Raw genomic sequence first — 23,046 nt, 5'->3', positions numbered from 1 at the left:
CTTTTCAGCTGCAAGTGGTAGAAAACCCAACTTCAAGGTGATTTATCAAAAAAAGAACTTTTGATTCATGTTATTCAAAAGGTCTGGCTTCAGGCACAGCTAGATCCAGTGGTTCAAATAAGGTCGGTTTCTCAACAACCCTCAGTGCTTCGTTGGTTTCATTCTCACGATTCTTGTGGTGGCAAAATGGTTCCTGTAACTTTGAACCTTATATCTGGTCTACTTCGTGCCCAGAGAGAAAGAAGTACCCCAGCAGCAAGAGCCTTGGGAAACAAAGCATCTATTTTGTTTTCGCCATCTCAGTTTTGTCATGAAAACATCCCAGGGCCAACGATGGTGGTGAGAGGAATGTGACACCTCCCTGCTAAGCGGCAGTCCCTTAACCTGACCACACACACCTTGAGAGCTGCCGGGAAAGAGGAGACGGATGGTGAGGAGAGAGACAGCAATGGCCAGGGTGCCTATCTTCTACATTCGCGGGCCTGCCTTCGAGAAAAGAGGGCTTGGTCTATGAAATCAGATTATTTTCAGAGACCCAAGAGATTACCGATTCCTTCCAGAATTTCATTCTTAAACTTTTAATGATCATTCAAATTTATGACCATTAAATTATTGATAAGGAACTCCCTAATCCATTTTCTAGGTGGGCAGGGAGGGTGACTTGACTGTCACCCTTACTGTTCAGCAATTACCATCTCTCTTGGATCTCCCATTTTATTGATTCTGAGATACACATTTTTTTTCACATATTAGCACTTCCAAACTTGGGCTGTGTGGCAGCTATTAAGCCGTCCAAAAAATAGGCCAGTTCTCTTTGCTCTGGGGACAAGGTAGAGTCGCATTTCTCCAGCTGCAGAGCCCTTTGAGGTTAAACGTGCCCACGTAACTTGCTTTGGCCAACAGTGTGGTTTCTGAGTAGGAGCCTTGAAGAGCCTGTATGGTTTGCCATGTAGCTTTGTCCCTGCCAAAGGATCGTGGAGCCTCCCCTCATCTGGGCTCCTGTTTTGGGCTGAACTGCGTCCCCCTCAAAATTCTTAGGTTGACGTCCTAACCCCCGACGGCTCAGAATGGAGCTTATTTAGAAAGAGGGTCTCTAAAGAGATAATGAAGTTAAAATCAAGTCATTACCGTGGACCCTAATCCAATATGACTGGTATCCTTTTAAGAAGAAGACATTAGGACACAGACACCCAGGTAAACCCATGTGAGGACACAGGGAGAAGACGACCATCTACAAACCAAGGAGAGAGGCCTCAGAATAAACTAGCCCTGAGATCATCTTGATCTTGGACTTTATTTATTTTTTAAACATTCTTATTTATTTTTGAGAGACAGAGACAGAGTGTGAGCAGGGGGGCTGCAGAGAGAGAGGGAAACACAGAATCCGAAGCAGGTTCCAGGCTCTGAGCCATCAGCACAGAGCCCGGCGCAGGGCTCGAACTCACAAACTGTGAGATCATGACCTGAGCCAAAGTTGGCCACTTAACCGACTGAGCCACCCAGGCGCCTTGATCTTGAACTTATAGACTCCAGAACTGGGAGACAATACATTCCTGTTATTTCACCCCCTTGTCTGTGGTACTTCGTTATGACAGCCCGAACAAACTAATAGAGTCCCCAGGCAACTGCAGTGAGCAGAACCCTCCCATCCCCTGCACATGAAACATAAGCTAGAAATAAACTTTGGTTGTACAAGCCACTGGAACTTTGTGGCCATTTGTTACTGCTGCATAACCTATTCTATCCTAACTGAAAAGGAAACACCTCACAGCTGATGTAGTTAGAAAGCAATGTGCCACAATGGACTGCCTTTTTTCTCTCTTAGAAGCAATGCAACAATCATCTTGCAACAAGTATCATTCTATATTAGTTGAAACATGGTATGTGCAGCATATGATAGTTGATAAAATATGCATATATCCATTGCTACTTTGCATTTCCACAATAACACAGTTGTAGCAGCAATAACAACAGCTAACACATTCAAGCACTTACCTTGTGATAGCTACAATACCAAACACTTTCCATACTTGTATATATATTTTAAATGTTTATTTGTTTATTTTTAAGAGACAGAGAACATGAACGAGGAAGGGGCAGAGAGATGGGGGAGAGAGAGAATCCTAAGCAGGCTCCATGCTCTCAGCACAGAGTCCAATGCAGGGCTCGAACTCACAAACCGTGAGATCGTGACCTGAGCTAAAACCAAGAATAGGTCACTTAACCGACTGAGCCACCCAAGCACCCCCATACTTATATTTTTAATCCCCTCAAAAAAACCCAGGAGGCATATCATCCGCATTTGAAGATGAGGAAATTTAAAGAAGTAAAATGAACCCCGTGCCCCCACCCTACCCTGTAGTAAGTTGTAGAACCCAAACCAAGGTCTCTAAGCTCAGGGACTCCGCTGTTTTCCATGAGGCAGTCTATTTTTTCTTTCATTTTGTAAAATATCACATATCTTTCATTTCAGGATATGCATTATACTTACTAGTAATAAAACTTTCATGTTTTCGTTTAGTAATTTAAGCTTCCCAGTGAAATCTGGGAAGCTTTTCTCCTACAGACTTCAAATATCTAAATCTATGTAGTTAACCGCTGCATGTAAATACGGTGGAATTTTTTTTCTGTGTAATATCCACAGCGCATGATAAGCCATCTTTTTTTGTTGTTGTTCTGGTTGGAAAAACAACCCTTCTCTACAAACTGTGTGATGATTTATTCGATTGTTGTTATTCATGGCTCGGAAAAACTTAGAATGCTCAAAATAAGCAAAAACATTTCTGCAGCTGCTGCAAATGATCTGCTCCCCAGTACAAAGTTGGCCCTGAACGGCGTCGATCGTGCACAAGTGCCAGCCTCATACTGAAGCCATTAGCACTTTCAAGGAGCGTGTGCTAATGGGGATGTCCTTGTGAAAAGTCTGATTACTGGTAGAATGCCCAAGCTACTCTTTGACCCTGAAATCGGTGCGGCGATCTCCAGGGCCCCTTGCACGCAAGAGCACCCTTTCTCACGCAACTGGAGCCGTCCGGAGCAGGGAAGGATGAGGTGTTAAGAGAGTCCTAATGAGCCATGTTACAGATGTGTAAAACAGCTGGGGGGTGATGTCACTGTGCTCACCCTGCCGCCTCTGCTACTTGCTGCTGTTATTAGAAACAGACACTGGAGGAGGGCACCTAGAATACGCGCCGGTCCCTTCGCGACCACTCTCTGGTCCTAATTAGGTAGGCTGGGCCCCAGCTGGCGCACGTAAACCCCACCAGGTGACTGCAATGCGCCGTGGTTTCTGATCCAGACAAGCTCTGCTCCGGCTTGCACAGGGACGAGGCCATCCTCGGTGAGGGATTTATTGTCCCTGTTACATGGTGAGCCTGACCCCTGGCTGGGTGGGGAGAAAAATGAAATGCTCAGGGAAAGGATCTGAAAAAGGACTACAATTAATCACAAACTTTGAACATGTTCAATTAAGAGTGTGATTCTTAAAGCGCCTTATGTCTGATGATGTCAGACTCTGTCATGGCTGTGAGTTTAAGACTTGTTTTCCAAAACAAACACGAGGAATCATCTTCCTTGTTGCTAACTCCTAACATACATTTTTTCCCTCATTAAGCTGGGAAAGGAATCCCATAAGTGCCTACTATGTGCCAAGTGGCTGCCCAGAGCGGGTTAGTTAATACTTTGGCAACCCTAGGAACAATTATTGCAGATGAAATTGGGCTCAGGGAGGTGTAGTGATTTATCCAAAATCACACAGCTAGGAAGTGGAGTGGAATTTGCATTCAAGCCAGCAAACCTGCAGACCATGTCTCCAGCTCCCCCACCCACATCGTGGGTCAGTTTCCTGACCACATGGTACACGACTGGCTCTCTTTTCCTTCGCAGCGCTGACCTCAGTTTTAATGACACGCTTCTCAGCGTGATTAGATAAATGTTCCCCACCGAACTGTGAGCCCCACAAAGACAGAACCCACACCTCATTTTGGCAACTATTTACATTAAGTCACTAGTGGTTGCTACCTACCGTCCGCATCACTCCCCTTCTCCTTGCTAGCGGAGTCAAGATTTTGACCTGGTATTTACTTCTTCAAGTGACTCAAGGCTAAATCCCAGTGAGTCTAAGCCAGTGACGGTGTCCCCATTCCCCTTACCGGTAAATGACTGAGGAGAGGGGCCTGAGGGCCAGTTCTGGTCAACGAGATTGGAAGGGGAGCCAGCTGGAGGAATTCTGGGAAAACTCTTTCTGCTCTTAAAAGCAAAGGCATAGTAAGAAACAGTCTCTTCCCTTCCTCTTGGCATTGTCATCTGTGCACGAGATGCTGGGAACTGCAGCAGCTGTCGTGTGACTGTAAGGAGAGCCAGCCAAAGGGCAAAGCTGAGAACAGAGGGGGAGATGGAAAGAACACAACGTGGGAGTTGTAAGAATTAAATAGCACATTCATTTATTCATCTTGCTATTATTTGTTGAGTGACTACTAAATACCAAGCAATGAAAATGCAACAGTAAGCAGACTCAAAATGGTCCGTTCTGACAGAGTTCCCTCTAGGGAGAGAGGCAGACATTAAATAAGGGAACATTTATATCATATACAAATGCAGGGAGTTACACTTCCAGTAATGGTATGGTAACTTGTGTTGTGCTAGCCCCCCTGACAGCATACAAACTGGACAAAACAACCATTTGAAGGCAATGGAGAGTTACCAAAAGCAGACCAAAACTGGAGGGAAGCTGACTACGCTCCAACCTAAGAAAGAACAGGCCCCAATCGATGTAGCCCAGAGTGGCTGTACCTCAAGTAAAAATCCTCACTGTTACTGGTTTAAAGAGTCAGAGAATGGAGTTTAAGGCTGCCAGAAGGGTAGAAAGCAAGGGGGAAACCCTGGAAAGGAGAGAGCCACAAAATACCAAACTTCTAAAATCGGCATAAAAACTCTACCCCAAAATCTTGTTGACTCCTGAACTGTGGGTGCATAGGGAAGATTCCAAGGTTCTCAGCAAAAAGTTCTCAGCCTGGAAGTTGAAGAAACTGAGGAGTTTCAGCTTCTATCCACAGCAAAGGAGTCTGAGTTTGGAGTTTCAACTCAACTGAGTCAACAGCTTGGTGGAGCAAAGCCCCACATTCTTCAAAGAAAGATAACTGAATCCAGAAGTCATACAAGATATCCTTCAAAATCCTCAGGATACAATAAAAAAAATTACCAGGCATGCAAAGAAACAAAAAGTGAGACTCACAGCCAAGAGAAAATAGCCATCAATAGATATCAACTCTGAGACGGTCCAAATGTTCACATGAGCAGAAAAGCACTTCAAAACAGGTATTATAAACATGTTCTAGGATTTTAAAGGAAAACACTGTCATAAATATAAAGCAGATGAGGAATCTCAGCCGAGAAAGTAAAACTATTTCAAAAATAATAGCACAATACATACAAAGGAACAAATATACAAATGATGACTAACTTCTCATCAAAAACCATAAAGTCCAGAAGACAATCAAAGGGCATCTTTAAAAATGTCAGGAAAAAAAGCATCAGCCGAGGAGTCTATATTAAGTAAAAAAAGCCTTCAGAAATGAAGGTAAAATAAAGATATCTTTTTTCAGGTAAATAAAAATGTAGAGATTTTTCTACAGCTTCAATTTATAGAATAGTGTACAAAGAACTCCTACAACTCAAAAAACAAGATATTTAAATTACTTTATTGTCAGAAGACTTGAACAGACATTTTATAAAGGAAGATATACCAGTAACACCTAAGCACATGAAAAAGCCCTCACCATCATGAGTCATCAGAGAGATATAAATTAGAACTGCAATGACATGCCTCTACATACCCGCTAGCACGGCTAAAATTTAAAATACCGATGACTTTAAACACTGGCTAGGTTGTGAAACAGTAGAAACTCTCATACATTGTTGCTGGAAGTACTAAATGGTACAACCACTTTAGAAAACTATCTGGTTTCTCATAAAGTTAATTATATGTGAGCTATATTCAATAGAACTGTTACTCATCCTCCCACCAAACAAAAAAGAAAAAGGAAAAATAGACACCTAAACCATTAATCGAGTAATTCTACTTTTAGGTATTTATCCAGGAGCAATGAATATTTAAGTTCACAAAAACACATTTACATGAATGCTCATAGCGGGTTTTTTCTTTATAGCCCCAAAGTGGAAATAACCCAGATGTCCATCAACAGGAGAGTGAATAAACAAATTGTGGTGCACTCATAAAACAGAGTAAGTACTGCTTAGTAAAAAGAGGAAACTAATGACACATGCAATAACATTAATGCCTCTTACACACATTATGTTAGTTGAAAGAACCCAGATACAAAAACAATATTTACTGTATAATTAATTGCCTTTCTATGAAGTTCTGGGATAGGCAAAATCTCAATGATGAACCTACATAGACAAAAATATCAGAAAGGTTATCATGGAAGTAAAATTAAGAGGTTCTTAGAAGCAACGACACATAGGTAGCACGGTACAGACAGCCTGCACTCAGATCTTGTTTTCTAAATATCAACCTCCCCTCGGGCACCTGGGTGGCTCAGTTGGTTAAGCGTCCGACTTCAGCTCAGGTCGTGATCTCCTGGTTTGTGAGTCTGAGCCACCCCACTGGGCTCACCGCTGTCAGCACCAAAGCTGTCAGTGCAGAGCCTGTTTAGAATCTTCTGTCCCCCTCTCTCAGCCTTTCCCCTGCTCATGTTTTCTCTCTCTCAAAAATCAATTTAAATTTATTTATAAAAATAAACATCATTCTCCACTCAAAGGAACTAGCAAATGCCTCTGGGAAAAATGTTGATTTAGGGGCTGAGGCAGACAAGGTGAGAACTCATACCCAAAAGCAAGGTGGTGTTCAAAGAATGGAGGCCCATCAAGAGGATGTGAGAATCAGCTTGAAGGGGCCTCCACTGCCGAATTTGAGACAACTCACACCTCAATATAAGTATGTTACATTGAGTAAAATAAGAATCCAGGAGCCCATAATGATACAATGTTTTTTTTTTGAAAAAGAGTTAAGTTCACAAATGGGGAAGAGAAAGTTCTTTCTTACAACAGAATGCCAGTTAATCAACATAAAAGGAATGACGGAATTAGGAAATTATGAACAGATGATAAAATCAGTGTATGTGTGGTGAAGAGTAAGATATTTCCATAGTCTCGAACTATCTCCCCGCAGGTGATTTATCAAGTCTGAAGACAGAGAATTGCATTTATAATGAAGAAACATGGTAGATACCCCTTTAGCCAAGTGAGCAAAATTCACGCCCACAAAACTGGGACAAAGCAACCCCATGTGCCTCCTGACATGATGCCTTGAAAAAGACACAATATCACTTGGGTGGTATTCTTGCCCCAAAACGCATGATACGAATATAATTGTGAGGAAACACCAGCTAAACTCAAATTTAAGAACATCCTGCAAAACAACCAGCCTTCAGTCTTCAAAAGAGTTATGAAGCACATGCCATTCCTGAATGACTCCGGTTGGGAGCATAACATACACTGGCTGAGGCCAAACGAAGCAGCCTCTTCCCGGGAGTGTTAAAGGACTCACAGCCAGTCTAAGTAGTAACCATTGTCCAGACCAAAATGGGAAGTTGTCTTAAGAGTAAGCAGATGTTGAACGTTTCTCAGTTACCCTGACCCAACAACAGCTACTGAAAAGAACACCCCTCTATGTCATGTGACCTTCCCCTTCTCTCCACATACACACACATCCAAGTCACAGGGAACTGAGCATGTGAACCTAAGGGAACCAACCCCTGGGTCTGGCTCACAGCCAATCCGTTGCCTTCTCTGTGATCCAGTAGTTGCAAAAGGGGCCCCAACTCTCCAGCCCTCCCAGCACCCATATCCTCTGCAACATGACATTGCAGCTTTTCCCATTAAGAGGTAGATCCAATTTCCCCTTCCCTTGAATCTAGGCTGGCCCGTGACTTACTCTGGACAATAGGATGCAGAAGAGATGGTGTACAAGTTCTCAGACTGGGGCTTTAGAGGGCTTGAGTCCTTCCACTTGCTTGGTTCTTTGCTCTTCTGTGAGGACATGACTGAGCTGGCCTATTGGAGGATAAGACACAAAGAGCAGAGCCGCGTCTGTCTGTGCACCGCTGGTGACAACCGGACATGTGGGAAAGCCTATCCAAGGTTCTCAGGGCCACCCAGCTAACCCAAAGCTGATCACAGGTGCACATGACAGTCCCAGCAAGCTCCGCGCAGCCCAGCAACCCACAGACCAGACTGGTACATAAACATAAATGTTTATCGTTATACCCCTCTGAGACGTTGTTAATGATTGTTACACAGCATGGCTGTGGCAACAGATAACTGATACACTCTCCTAAAAACCACTGGAGAATCCCAGAGATGGCAGCCATAGATGGACAGCGCGGTACTTGCAGAGTCCTGTTGAGATGGGGTTGGAGGTAGTGCCGAAATCCCAGTGCAAGCCAAAGTTGTGGAGAGACAGAAACCACAAGGAGGCAGAGAGGCCGGTCTGCTGCCTCTCAGAAACAGATGCCAAGCGGCACCACAAAGGAAGAGAGGGGAAGACGAATTGCCAGACCACTTTCTAGTTCCCACAAGGCTGGACTTAGAACTCTGTACTTTCTTGTCACGAGAATCCCTTTTATTATTCCCCAATTAGTCACCCTTTTATCTGAGCTATTTTAAATGGCTTTCTATTCCTTACAGCCACCCTTTCCTACTATGGAGTAGACAGATCTCGAGGTCTGTAATCCCATTAAAAAATAATGTGATTTCATATATATATATATCTGTGGGACCAAACACTGCCCTGAGCTGGACCACATAGCCAGAAATATCAGGATCTAGTGCTGAGATCTATACCCACCTCCATGATTCAGAGTCACAGGGGCTTCCGGGTGAGATTTTCATCCTGCTCCAAGCGTGTCTTCTTAAAACAGCCACATGGACTGTTTGGGTCATCTGTCCCTCTGGATCCATCTGTCCCTCTGGATGCAGCAAACGCAGCCCCTTAAACCTTAACCAAGACTTTTGACTCCTCAGAAAACTGAGACTGTCTCCTAAGAATGTGGCCAAGTACACCAAATGGAGTGGACCCTTCCGCATCCGTGACTGCAGAGTGGTCAGGGCAGTTAGGCTCGGAAATACGAACTCTACTCCCAGCTGCAGGACGTGTGTGTCCAGTGCGGGTCTGGATCCCTGCACTTCCATGCACAGAAAAGCACGTGACATCGTTCCTTTTCCCGGCAGCCTCAACTACAGGCTCACACAGACGTCTCTTCGCATCATTAAGAAAGTACAATCACAGGGAGTCAACAGGTCAGGTCTCTCCGAGGCCTTCAAATCCCCAAATTTTCAGGTCTGAGGGATCCCCAAACCTCCCCCAAGCAGCTGCATGACATTAAATGGTTCTTCCTACATGGCTAACCGTCTTTCAAATATTCCCCAAACTGACCAGAGAGCAGGGAAACTCCCCAACTCCGCGGATTTCTTCCTCCCTCACATCCTACAGTGATTTCGGCTACAGAGCTCCCACCTCCTCAGGGTTGAGGGGTGAAAGGAGGCCGTGGCTGTCTCCTTTTCTGACTCAAGGGGAGGGTTTGAACCGCCTCCCCCTCCCCGCAGGCGCTCCTCTTGGGTAAGTGAGCTCAGCTTTTCCATATTTAGACCAAACGCCTCAAATTCCTTCCTGGCAGGTGTTCATAGATGTGAGCAAATTAGATTTTGAAAGTATTTCTGCCACAAGTCTCAGGCCTGAGATGTAGGTTGCTTGCTAGAAGTCCCAGGCTGGCCAGCACTGCCTCTCTGAGGTGCCGGAAGTCAGGCCCGGGGAGAAGGAGGAGGATCAGAGAAGCCTGGGTTCCAATTCCAACACTGCCACTCGCTGGCTGTGCAGCTCTGCGCACGTCACGACAGCTCCCCAGGCCGCGGGGTCCTCATTTGGAAAGCAGGTGTACTGCTGCTTTCCTCACCAGGGCCTTTGGGAATCCTACAAGACGTCACATGCCGGGCGTCTGGCTCATACTTAGCATTTAATAAATGGCTGTGCATTAGTCAGGGTTCTTGACTGCGAGCTGGGTGGTAATCAAATGGAATTTATTGGAAGGCTATCAGGGGCTCATAGAGTTGGCAGAGAGAGTAGTGATAAAGTCTGGAAAATGACCAGAAACCCAGAGATTACTGGAGGATTAGGCAACAGAGCCTTAGGAAAGTCATGGGCCATGGCCAACACACCACCACTGACCCTGAATCACTCACTTAAGCTTCCAGGTCCTGGAGTGAACTTCTGGTTGCCCTCATCTGAATTCAGTGCCCACCTGCCGCCCCCCCGGTTGCAGCTGGAGCAGAGGGAGAACTGGCCATTTGTGCATCCAGGGGGGAGGCAGACACACCCCTTGCCCACCCAAGACTATACACAATGGCAGAGGGTGGGTCTCCATGGGGAAATCGAGGTGTTGGTAGAAGGCAGGCTGGATGTCAAACGGCCCCAAACCCACAAACGCACACTGCAGACGTTACTATTTACATCCATGAAACCAGTGCTCAAGTTATGTGACGTGAAGGGAGTGGGTGGGCGAAGGCTTCTAGAAAACTCCATTCCTTGAGGTGAGGGAGTGGTGCCAAGCCTCCACTGGGCCTGCGTGGGTAACCTTGAGCAAGCAACTTCACCTGCCTGCCGAAGTTTTTGTTCTTAGCAGGAAAATGACAGCGGTGAGGGTCCAACAAGATGACCCATCTAGAACACATCAGGACACGAGCAGCTTTGTGGCACCCACAGTAAGGGTTAGCCATGTGTGTGCCTGCAGTGCCTTCTGCAGAGAAAAGCAGCCTGGGGCCCCAAAGCAGAGAAGCAGGGGGCGGTGAGTATGCGACCCTTGCGGTACAGGTATGTCGCACACTGGGCTGGGAATAAATGGCTTTCTCAGACAGGGCACAGACACCCACTAGACTTGCTGAGTCTGGGCTTTTTTCGGGCTTCCAGCAATAACACACAGTCATTAGCAAGAGCAGGGGGTATGCGTTTCTCTCCTAATATAAAATGACTTCCCACCTACCACACTCTCCCAAATCACTCTCAGTCTGTCGTCGGAGGTTTTGCAGGGACGTTGAGCAACTTAACTATTTCGCAGCCCCGAGCTTCCCATCCCACCCACTCGTGACTCTGCTGAAATGTCAGAGAAGCCCCGGCCCAGCTTCATGTAACCCGAGCGCTGCCAAGGACAGCCAGCCTACGGAAAGAGAATCTGGTTCAGTGAAAACATTGGAGACAGAGCAGACATACACATCTCTTTTTCTTTTTTCTGGAAGATGATTTTCCACAGTGAGCCGCAAGAGCCGTTTTCTAAATGAGAAAATAATGGCCTGTATGTAGCAATTTGGAGCCCAAGCATTTATCATTGATTAACTCCGCAGGCTTTATGAAGCACCTATTCTATACGGAGCGTTCTATTACATCCCCTTAAAGGAGGACGGGGAGAAAGCAAAATAAACCTCGGATCTGCTTTGCCTCTTATTTTCCCCCGGTTTTCCAGGTTTCCCACCCTCATGGTTTGCTCCCAGTGTCATTCAGTTCTGACTTTGTCACATCCTGGCTTGAAATTCTTTACTGACTTTCCATTACCTTCAGGGGCCTCAGCGCAATTTACCAAGTCTTTGTAAGACTCCTAGCCACTTCTCCAGCCTTTGTTCCTTCCCTGCCCCTCAGGCCCTCTGTCTCCTGCCATTCACTCATTCATTGGCCATTCATTCATTCCCCAGCACTTCCTGGACAGCCACTCCAAATCGGACTCTCTGTCAGCTGCTAGGGACACAGCAGGAGGGGACTAGACACATGAGATCCCATCTCCAAGGAAGCTTACCTTCTAGTGGGGTGTAAATGATAACCAGAGAAAGAAAGAAAGATACAAGCGTTTCTGACCTTGAGAAGTGCCCCAAGGAAAATGCAACAGGGTGCTGTGCTAGCAACAGGAGGAGGAGGCAGACACCTTTCGAGGGGGTGGTCAAGGGAAAGCAGCCACAGGTAAGCCGAGAACCAGCCTTTTCAAATTCCGTGATCATACAGTACGTGGTCTATCCTCTGCACAAGTGCACACGCCACTGCCTCCAAAATGCCCCCCCTTCCCTCCCCCACTCCCTCTTCCGCCTGTAAGGCTGGCTCTCTCTTACCTCCACAGGGTAACTGTTCCCAATCTGCCAGGGGCCTGTCTGGGCACCCCTCCTCTGTGCTCCCCAGATGCCCTGAGGCCCTTCTCCTGCTTACTGGCCACCCCATGATGCCCAGCATGAAAAAAGCAGAGCCCAGGTCACCTCTGCCTCCTGTGCAGAACCAGGGAAGGAGGAAAAAGCAGGAGGGGGACCGGGGGGTACCCAGATGGAGTCTGAGCTTGGTGAACATCAACAGTTTTCCAACATTTTTTGTTTGATTAAATCCCAGAGGACATGTTTTCCTCCAGCTCCTTTTTCCTTTAACTTTTAAGCCATATGGTTCTGATTCATTTATACTTAACTAATTACAACATTGGTTTTGTAAGAGCTATTTGATGTCCGTGAGTCTTCTGAGCCCTTTCATACAATTTTCTAACCCTTTTTACTGTGAAACCCAAAGTGGTCTTTCGCCAGCTGTAAACAGCGCCCAGAGCCAGAAGGTTACGGTTTGGTCTTGGTTTGGTCACAGGGACTGAGCCTTGCGGTTACAAGGCCTCGGAATTTGGCAGAATGTGTTTTCTGACTCCCAGTGAAATGCTAAAAAAGGTCCTCAGGAAAATAATGAGAAGAGGACACGTAAATAAGACAAGCAACTCTTAAAAAGCCAGGCCCTTCCCTCCAGAGAAGCCCTCCCGGGGTCATGGCTTCTTCCAGCCCTTCCCCCCGGAAGGGCAGCCAGGAGTCTGATTGCTCAATAAAGTCCCACGGTATTTTCACTTCACGATCCTGCTGTGCCTCTTAGGATCTTAGAAAGTGGCATTTGTGTAAACAGGTAGGATTTTATAAGGATACTGGTGTTCCAGCCAACTCGACAGCAAAGAAACTCTATTTTTGTTATAGGAGACAAAAGGCACTAAAACCAGCTGAGGGCCCACTATGTGCCAGATGGTCTGTAAAGCCAAGGGCATGTGTGGGGCGNAAAAAAAAAAAAATTTAAAGCCAAGGGCATGCGGAAATGAAAAAAAAAAAAAAGGCAGTCCCCACTCTTCAGGAGTTTAGAGTCTATAGAGCTATAGTAATGTACGTCAGCAACTATCATTGCTTGACCACAATACACCCGGCATGATGTTGAGTGCTTCCAGAATGTTATTTCCACGAACATCTGTGATAACTTCAGAGGTCGGTGTTCTTCGTATCTCCCACTAGCCCATGAGGGGAGTGAGTGTCTGAGGATGTAAGCAACCTAGTTGGTAAGCAGTAGAGTTGCGATTGGAACCCAAGTCAGTTTAACCCCAAAGACCACAGTGCCTGAAAAGAAGCTTATGGGAAAGCTCATGGATTCAGAGAAGGTGCATGCCAGGAATCAGGCCAAAGATCATCAGGATAAAGGTCAAAGAATGAGACACGGGTGAAAGAGACCTGGAAGGTAGAGACGTGAACTAACATTGTTGAATACCTGCTATGTGCCAGGAGTTCAGCCCCAGTCACACTCTCATTTTGTAGATGAGGAAGCTGAGGCTCAGACTGGTGAGGTCACTTGCCCAAGAACACATAGCCAGAAAAAAAGGACTGCTAGAGTTTGGACCCCATTCTGTCTGACTTCAAGGTTCTCTGAACACATCCTTACAGGCCTGACGACCTCTCCTTCCCACCGGGTCAGTGATAAGATCACCATCTCCTGCATTCAGCTAAGACCTATGTGAAGCGGGACATTTCAGAGGAAGTCAAGGCGAGGCCCATGTGAAACGACCTCAACAAATGCTACACAGGACGAGGAGCTGGGCCAGGAGAAAGGGCTGAAATCATGGAAAGAGGGTTTAGAATGATTAACAGTGGAAAAGACGTACAAAATGCAATCACCCGAATGGTAAGAGCGCAGAGTTCTCACAATGAGGAGGGAGCGGACAACAGCCAAATTTGGGTGGAAGCCAAACAAACAGAAAAGTGAAGCCATGATACCAACATGTGTCTAGGCTGGTTGCGAGGGAAGGGGGTTTGCAGGTGGATGACAATTTGCAGTTTCTTTTAAAAAGCAAGAGAGGAAAACCTTTAGAGAGACCTGCCAAGGTCCAGTCATGTGCAAACAGGTTGATCCCATCTAGCACATTTTCTCGTTTCCTCTTTGCAGAGTCCTTCAGAAAGTGGCCTGATTCTCAGCAGCATCTGACAGTGGAGGACAAGAAAAACTCAGAGACACAACATGATTTTCCCAAGGTCGTGGACCTTGAAAGCATAGCTTGCATTATGTCAAGTGTCCTGCATAAAAGCCCTTGATGGCTTCCCATCGTTCTTAGAATAAAACATGAGTGTCACACCAGGACGCCTAAGGCCTTGAATGATGTGGCTCCTGTTGACCTCTCTGACCACATCCTCAGACCCCCCTCTCCCCTTCCCTCTGAATATTCCAGTCCCAAGTTCATTTTCAGTTCCTTGAATGCACTGTTTTATTTCCAATTTGGGGCCTTCGCAAATGCTGTTTCTCTGTCCCCAGGACTGTCCTTTCTCCAGCTCTTGATCCCTCTGGATCAAGCTTTAGTTCCAGCGGCTTCTCCAAGGAGCCTTTCTTGACTGCACAATCCACAGTGGGCCCTCCCACTGCTCTCTCCAGCCGCACCCCTCCTTTTATCACAGGCTGTGTCTCCCTTCACATTGCAGTGTTTTCTTGTCTGTTGCCCATCCCCCCACCCGGCTATAAGCTCCCTGAGAACTGACTTTGTTCAAACCCTCCCATGAAGCATCCTTTACCGTGACTCAGTGCCAAGTCAGGATATGTTCAAATAGAGTCTTCATAGCAGAGAGGTCAACCCCAGCCCTGGCCTACTCACAGCCCCTCCTGCAGGGGGAGCTCCACACAGGTCACATGACACTACAGCAGATGGACAGGAGATGGATAACAGACCCTCACATGACCCCCAGCACAGCAGTTTGGACCCAGGCTGGATATCTGACCCGAGAATCCACAAACTGACCAGCAACCGGAGATGTGTTGTGAAACAATGGGCTGGCCTGTCCTATTCCTCCTTCAAGACTTTCCAGTGAGCATGGAAGCGGAAAGGATGGCATGTGGTGGAGTCAAGGCCTCACTGGGCCACCTGCTCACAGAGATTTGAGGGGGCAGGACTCATGAGCAGGCAGGGGATGCTTGTGAATGAAACTGGATCAGAGCTGCCACAAGAGAAGAGATGCAGGGGTCCCCTGTCCCCTGGGCTGCCTTGGCTTCTGCCTGAACCATGATGCCAGGTCCCACCATGGAGGATCCTCAGTGAACCTCAATGTCTCCAGTGCCTTTTCCAGAAGGCAGCTAGAAGTCGCTGTAATCTCCAAACTGAAGCAACCTCCAAGCCAAAGTTATATAGTTATATGCCAAAAATGCATTAGAGCATGTGGTGAGAAGGTAGGTGTTTCACTGTACATGAAAAATCACAGAATTTTTTCAGGAAAGATGTGCCAAAAGTTGTGCTAGAGTGACTGCCTCCCTGACCTCTTCCATAAATAAAGTGCCACGGCAGCAGGTGTAGTAGTCATGACTCTTCCAATTACAAGAGACAGAAACCCAACTCCTGGCTTCAGGAAGTGATGGATCCAGGTGCTCAAATGTGCTTTCCATCATCTCTCCACTCTACTTCCTTCTGCTTCAGGTTTTTTTCTCAGATATGTTTAGAGTGTCTCAGTGTCCAGCATCCTGACTTACATCCCTACCAGCAGGATAGAAGCTTGTCTTTCCTAAGGGTTTCACAGAAGTGCCAGGATTGCAGACACTAGATGATATGGGTGCTCCGTCTTCAGCTCTGGTCAGGTGGAAGGAATGCCCTGGTAGGTCAGAGCCAGACCATGTGATCATGCCTGCCATGTGGGTGGGGAATGAGGAAGAAAGAAGAGTCTGTCTCTCCTCCCATGTGGACTGAGAGTGGGGCTGAGATGGGTCTCCCAAAGCAAAACTGGAATGTGTCACCAAAGAGGAAGGGTTGGCTGCTAAAGAGGCAGAAACTCCAAGATGCCCCCACTAGGGTCGTATAATACACTCTAGGCAAGGGCCGCTTGCTCCCCTCCGAGAAGGTCATCTGATCATTAGAGGAAGCTTGTAGCAACAGCACCTGCACAAAAGCTTTCCCTGGGCCTGATCCCTGGGTTCACAGCTTTACCCAAGAGCACATTTATTTGAGGAGCATGGGCTCCTTCTTGAGCATCTGAAACAATCAAAGGGACAAAGTGGCTTCTAAATCAGACAGACCCAGGGCACCTGGGTGGCTCAGTCGGTTCAGCATCCGACTCTGGCTCAAGTCATGATCTCACAGCTCATGAGTTTGAGCCCTGCTTCAGGCTCTGTGCTGACAGCTCAGAGCCTGGTGCCTGCTTTGGATTCTAGGCCTTCTTCTCTCTTTGCCCCTCCCCCACTAACCATCTCTCACTCTCTCTTTCCCTGAAAAATAAACATTAAAAACATAAATTAAGTAAATGAATAAATAAGACCAATCCTAGGCTGGAGGTTCTGATCTTTACTCCATCACCTACCTGTTGGGTGATCTTGGGCAAATCCTCTCCCTTCTCTGAGCCTTGTCTTCCTAAACTATGAGATGTCAGGGAAAATACCCATCTTACAGTTTCGCCATGAGGATCCAGTGAGTTTACGCAGGTGGAGGACTCAGGAGAGAGCTTAGTATAAGATAACACTCAAGAGACGGTGATGATGCTGGTGGAAAAGAAAGACAGGAGAAAATTGACGATGACGTTGGTGCCACACTTCAGGCTTCAGCTCCAGAGGGTTCTGAGCTGGAACGGACCTTGGAAAGTCACCTGGGCCATCGAATTCCTATGATCTACACAAAGACTGTAAGGGATAGGATTTGGCTTTGTTCAAGTTGGGGAAACTGAGGCTCAAAAGGGAGACATTTGCCCAAGGTCTCTGAGCCAAAGAAGTGGCAGAAACCCAAGCTGGTTAGTTCTGGAGTCTGGGCTCTCTACCAGAGCCTGCAAACTCACCCAGCATGTTAATGAACTCCTTCCGGCCGGCAGAATGTACATAGCACCTCCAAACGAGCACACCCATTATACCGTGGCTCTGCACCCACACACTGGAGGAAGGGCCCCTGCATTAGAAGGCCCTCACCTCTTTTTCTTCGGGCTTTCTTTCTACCCTCAGTGAGCAGCAGACCAAAAAGTAAACTAAAATAAAACACGAAAGAAAGGAAAGGAGAAACAAAAACCCTTTCTTTTAAAAATTTAAAAAGAACACAAAGGATAAGCGCCGCCCGTATTTCAAAAGCAATTTCACATCTGCACTGAAATTCCTCCACTTACAGACACTCGCAGATAAGAACAAAGCTACAAACTGAAGAGAAAGTAGGCCAGCTCTGCCTCCTCCCCACAGATGGTGTGAGGCAGTCATGCACATCCATTTTAGTCTTGGCCATCACGTTATTCATTAGTGTTGGCCCATGAGCTGTTTAAAGAAGTGTCTTCTTACCATGAAAAGAAGAAAGTCAAAGTAAAAACATCTTTGGATACATTTTTGAAGAGCTGAAAAGAACCAAGGAGAGCCAGATTCCATGCCAGCACATCACTGGTTCTCTTGTGAGACTCAACTTTACACAGACACGTACACTTGAAGCGGCTCGTATATAATGTCTCTTTTGGGCTGAGAAAGAAAGAGACTAAAACACAGCCTTTTGGACATATGTTTGTACGTGGATGCTTTCTAAATTTCTAGCAGCAGTGAAAGCGCTGAACATTGCCTTATTTTAGCCAGACAACTCATGGTATTATCTAGACATACATGACTAAAGCTCACATCTCACCATGGCAGACACTGTTGGGTGCCTATTCAACAGCCATTCTCTTCCTCTCCTGTCCTTCCTGGTGAAATCTCTCTCCAAGAACAGAAATTGAAAGTGACAGATACTCTCTCAGATTCCCTTGAATTTGTATCACTGACCGATGAAATGTATGATGAAGTCTGTAAGGATGTGAAACAAAAAATCTCCTGCTTTAGATGTGACCCTGTGAAGGTGTGATGGCTGGAGCTGCGTGGCCACTATGCAACCATGAAGTGCCAAAGTTAAAGGCCAAGAACTACAGGCTGAGGATGGCGGAGCCAAAGGGTGGAAAGATGCCAGCTTCTGGATAACAAGGCTGAATCATGAATCAAGCCCACCACACCTGCTTCAAAGACTATTTGGTACATAAGAAAATAAAAGTATTTGATAGTTAAACCACTATTAGTTGAGTATTCTGGTACTTGCGACCGAAAACATTCCAAGTGACACACTTGGGAAATGATGTTTATGGATAAGGAGCTGAGACAGAGAGAGGACAGGTCTGTCCAACTCCAGTGACTATGTCTGATGGGCAGTGGAGCCCACTGGTGTAGAGCCCTGGAAGCTGGGTTTGCACCACACGACCCCACCTCTTGGCCACTGCTGACTGTACCAGGCACGGACCCCTCACCCACGCCGAGTCCGTCTGAGTCTCTATGCTGGGAATGGAGAACTGGGGTTCAGAGACAACTAGAGAGCTTCTGCATGTAAGTTTGGGGGAAATGCACACACAGGGATGGAGGAAGGCTGTGTTTGGACAAGTAAACAGAAGCAGAGAAGACAGACTTAATGGCTCCAGAAGAGTATGATGGAGTATGTGGTTGACTGGTGGCCTTGACCCTCCATTTCTGGTTCCAGGTTTTCCACCTTTGGGTTCTGGGAAAGCCCCCCATTTCCTTTGTTTAAGCTGGTTTGAAGTAGAAGTTTATTTCTAAAAGCCTTGCCAAGATCCTAAGATGTTGGTGGCAAACCTGGGGTAGAACTCCCTTCTCCTGACCTTTTGCTGAATCCTGCCGCCTTCAAACACCATAGCTAACACTTACTGAGCATTTCCTAAGTGTCAAACACTCTTCTATGGCACTTCACAGATGTTATATTTAAATCTCACCACAATCTTATGAGATAGGTCCTATTATCAACCCCATTTTCCGGAAGAGGAAACTGAGGCTCAGAGGTTTTAAGTAACTTCCCTATAATCACGCAGCCAGCCTGTGATTGAGCCAGGATTCAAACTCCAAAGCTTAGGCTCATAACCGCTCTGCTTTCTGATCTCGCTCTTCTATTCCTTTTCCCCTTCATACCACCTAGTAGGCAGACAAATTTTCCAAGTGTTTTCGTGGGTGCATCCAAACGGTCTCCTGTCTTGCTGTGGTTCTCATAATACCTTGGCTATACCTGGAACCCAGTGGCTGGAGCTACTAACCACCCACTACTTGCAACTGGGAGGCATCTAAGGGGGAAAAAATTCCAAGAAGGCTTCCTGGAAGAGGCACTATTTGAGGAACATGTTTAAAGATGACTTGGGATTTGCAGAACAAATGGAATGGAGAGGGAGAGTATACTAGTTCATGGCTGCCAGTAAAGACGCTGATTTTGGCTCTTTGAAACAGGAAAATGAATTCCTTAAAAGGATACTTACTGGGAGCTCACAGTACTGCTGGGAGGAATGGAGTGTCACGCCAGACAGCGCAGCCAGGAGCACTGCTCTCAATTATGCTACAGAATTGGTCCAATGAGGACCTTACCACCACCACCCGCAGCACCACAGCACCGCCACTGGCCCCCGAGGAGGTTCCCTCACTCTTTTCCACTCTGCTTCAACAGGTGACCTGAAGGCCAGGCCAAGGACACCTGATTGGCAGAGCATGGGCCACTTGCCCTGCCCTGGCTGCAGGGAGGATGGGAAAGTAGGTGCTGCCCTTCCCATATCCTATTCTGAGGGAGGAACTCTGTACCCATCATGATCCATGGGAAGGGCGTTTAGATGATGGATGGTCAAAGGCAATGTCAAGTGTCCACTGTGGGGGCCCCTTAAGGCAAAGGAACAAATCATGCAAAGGCACCGAAAGCACGTGCCTGTCTCAGCTCAGTGCAACAAGATGGTCACTGCACTCCTTAGGGTATATATTTAGTGCTGAATTATGCCCCCTGAATTGCTATTTGACAGCTCACCTTTGCATTTCAATGTCTTCCATCTGCAAGGGCACACTATGTGTTCTTGTTGGGCCTCAGAAGGCCTGGAGGGGTGCCAAGTGCTCCGGAGAGGTTCAACGGCTGTTGAGAAGGAGGAGGAGGTCCAGGTGACGGAAGGACAGAGCCACGGTGCGGGATCCTTTGGTCCGAGGCCCAGCTCCCGAGAGGAGCAGGTTCACAAAGGAGCCCAGCCTCTGTGGAAGGTCATCCTTGTGCATAAAACCACCCTTTCAGAAAACACCAGAGCCCTGCGGACTATGGTTCTTCTGAAAGGGTCCGCCGCCACCTGTCCAGCCGCTCCTCCCAGGGTCTTCTCTGCCGGCACAAAGCTCAGAAGGGGGAGGGGCCCCTGCTTCTCTAGTTTCCTACCCCTCCCCAGCCATCAATGCCCTAGGGCTCCCTTCACCCTTCACATACTGGCTAGAAATCCTGTCCTGGGCTCTGGCCCCAATAAAGCCAAATGGAACAAATGTCAGACAGTAGCAAGAACACAGCCAGAGCCCGGGGTTTTCTATTGGAAAGACGTGAAGCTTCTCTGGCCAGGGTGGTAACCTGTCCTGTCTCCACTCATTCTCCTTGACTTAGAGAGCGGCAGCTGTGGCAGCCTGTCCTCCAAGATGCCAAGGGGACAGTTTTTAGACAGGGCCAGAGAAGGTGGGAGGGACAGGCAAAGGAGGCCTGAGGTCAGGGCGGTTGCCTTCCCTCCTACGCCTGCGCACCCAAAGCGACTCCCTGCCCGGCTCCTGGACAGCAGCTTGCACAGTGGCCCCAGCCAGACACCTGGAAGTCACCCTCAACCACCCCGTCTTCCCAGGCTGCGCATCCAAACAGTGGCTCCAGGACGTCTCACAGAACCTCCCCAGAACAACCTCAAAGGTTCGCTTGCTGAGACCCAGCCTCCAGTTTTGCCCTCTCTAAATTGCCCCTGCAGCGCTGAGCGGTGCACCGTGTTTCTCGCGGTCCACTCTTGTACAAGAGAGGTCCACGATGCCTCTTTTTTTTTTTTTTTTAAATGTTTTATGTATTTCTAGCAGAGAGAGAGAGACAGCGTGAGCAGGGGAGGGTCAGAGAGAGAGGGAGTCACAGACTGAAACAGGCTCCAGGCTCTGAGCTGGCAGTCAGCACAGAGCCCGACGCGGGGCTCGAACCCACGAACCGCGAGATCATGACCTAAGCGAAAGTCGGACGCTTAACCGACTAAGCCACCCAGGCGCCCCTACGATGCCTCTTTGCTCATGGTTCTCAAGGCCATGGTTCTCAACCCGAGGCAATTTTAGCTCCTAGGGGACATTTGGCAATGTCGGCGGTCACAGCTGGGGCGGGGGGATGCCGCTGGCACCCAGTGGGTAGAGGCCAAGACTGCAACTCGTACACAGGACAGCCCCCGCGATGGAGAATCACCCACCCAAACTGCCAGGGGTGCCCAGGTCGAGAACTCTGCGTGAAGGCGGAGCTGCCTCGCCCACGTCCTGGTGGCCATTCCAGGGCCCCCACAAAGGCCTGCCCGCCACAGCTCCGCTATCTTTGACCTCTGTCCCTGAGCGTCCTGCCTGTGCTGTCGCCCGTGACTTGCAGGCCTGGATGCTCCCTCAGGGTGGACCACAGATGCCCCCCCCCCCACACACACACACATGCAGAGACATTACCTCTGCTCTAGAGATCTCTCCAGTGGGCCTCCCAGCACATCCAGGGAGATACATGAGACCCAGCCACCCTCTGATGGTTCAGAGGCCAGTCTTTCTCCAAAGAGACTGAGGGGGCACCCTCACTGGTGCCAAGAGGGAGGGACAGGCGGGGACATCTCCCCCGGAGTCACTCTGCTTGGGGGGAAAAACAGGCTAACCAGCTAAACAGCAACAAGGCCCAAGCCATTCCTTCTGTCCCCACACGGCTCCATGTCCCACTCGCGTGGAAGTTTTGCCAAGCCTGGGGCCACAGATGCCTGGGGGTCGGTGGAAAGAGCTGGGAGAAAGACGGCCCACTGCCTGGCCTCAACACCCTCCCAACTTTGACTCCTGGGGCTCCTGCTCAGGTGGAGCGCCACCCCCGGCCCTGCTTTCCTGCCTCCTTGCCTTTGCTCACGCTGAGCCTCCCCCTGGCAGGGTTTTCCCCTGCCAGCTCCACACAGAGCCTGTTATGTGCCAGCCAAGCAGCCCCCTTCAGCCCCATTGTTAGGAGGAATCACAGCATTTTATTTTATTTTTTTAAGTGTATTTATTTACTTTTGAGAGAGAGAGAGAGAGAGAGAGAGTGGGGGAGGGGCAGAGAGAGAGATGGAAACAGAGAATCCCGAGCAGGCCCCACGCTGTCAGCCCAGAGCCCGACGTGGGGCTCCAGCTCACAAACCATGAGCTGAAACCAAGAGTAGGGCGCTTAACTGACGGAGCCCCCACAGGCACCCCGGAGATCATAGCATTTTAAAGATATATTTCCTCTTGGTTTCTTCTCCTGAGTATTTATACTTCGTCCTTCCTAATGGACAGTGACTTTTCCAAGCGCAGGAGGTCTCCATTCCTTAAAACCCTTCGTGCCTNAAAAAAAAGGATCCATTATCAAAGACTCAATAAAAATATCACTGTATGCAAAAACAAACAAACAAACAAACAAACAAACAAAAACAAACCCCTTCGTGCCTAGCACAGGGCTGGCCCACAGTAAGGGAACAGCTACAGGAATAAACATGCCACCTCGGCCATGATCCCTCCTTCCTATTAGCCTTCTCACAGCCTCTTCCCTCTGCCTGGGACACCCTGCCCACCATCCGCCATCTAGGCCTGTCTGCCCGCACTAGGCCACTGCTCCAACCTGCCTCCTCACCCAGGTTCCTGCCACAGGAACCAATAACAGCGTACATCTTTTTTCAGCACCTTTGCCACACTTCCGTAGACGCTCT

At 47.9% G+C, this 23,046-nt stretch overlaps 1 long non-coding RNA gene across 1 annotated transcript in view; it reads right to left on the bottom strand.

Moving 5' to 3' along the window:
- Window positions 1-2,090: 2,090 nt before the first annotated feature.
- Window positions 2,091-23,046, bottom strand: part of LOC144225898 (uncharacterized) — a 111,622-nt gene continuing 90,666 nt past the window's right edge. The window contains exons 3-5 of the long non-coding RNA XR_013333462.1: window positions 7,958-8,076; window positions 4,152-4,375; window positions 2,091-3,385 (exon numbers count right to left, since the gene is read on the bottom strand). This is a non-coding gene — a long non-coding RNA (uncharacterized LOC144225898). The remainder of the gene's footprint in view (window positions 3,386-4,151; window positions 4,376-7,957; window positions 8,077-23,046) is intronic.

The sequence above is a fragment of the Crocuta crocuta genome, unplaced genomic scaffold, assembly GCF_008692635.1.
Source record: "Crocuta crocuta isolate KB4526 unplaced genomic scaffold, BGI_CrCroc_1.0 scaffold131, whole genome shotgun sequence".
Classification (NCBI taxonomy): domain Eukaryota; kingdom Metazoa; phylum Chordata; class Mammalia; order Carnivora; family Hyaenidae; genus Crocuta; species Crocuta crocuta.
This window is presented reverse-complemented; position numbering and strand designations above follow the sequence as displayed.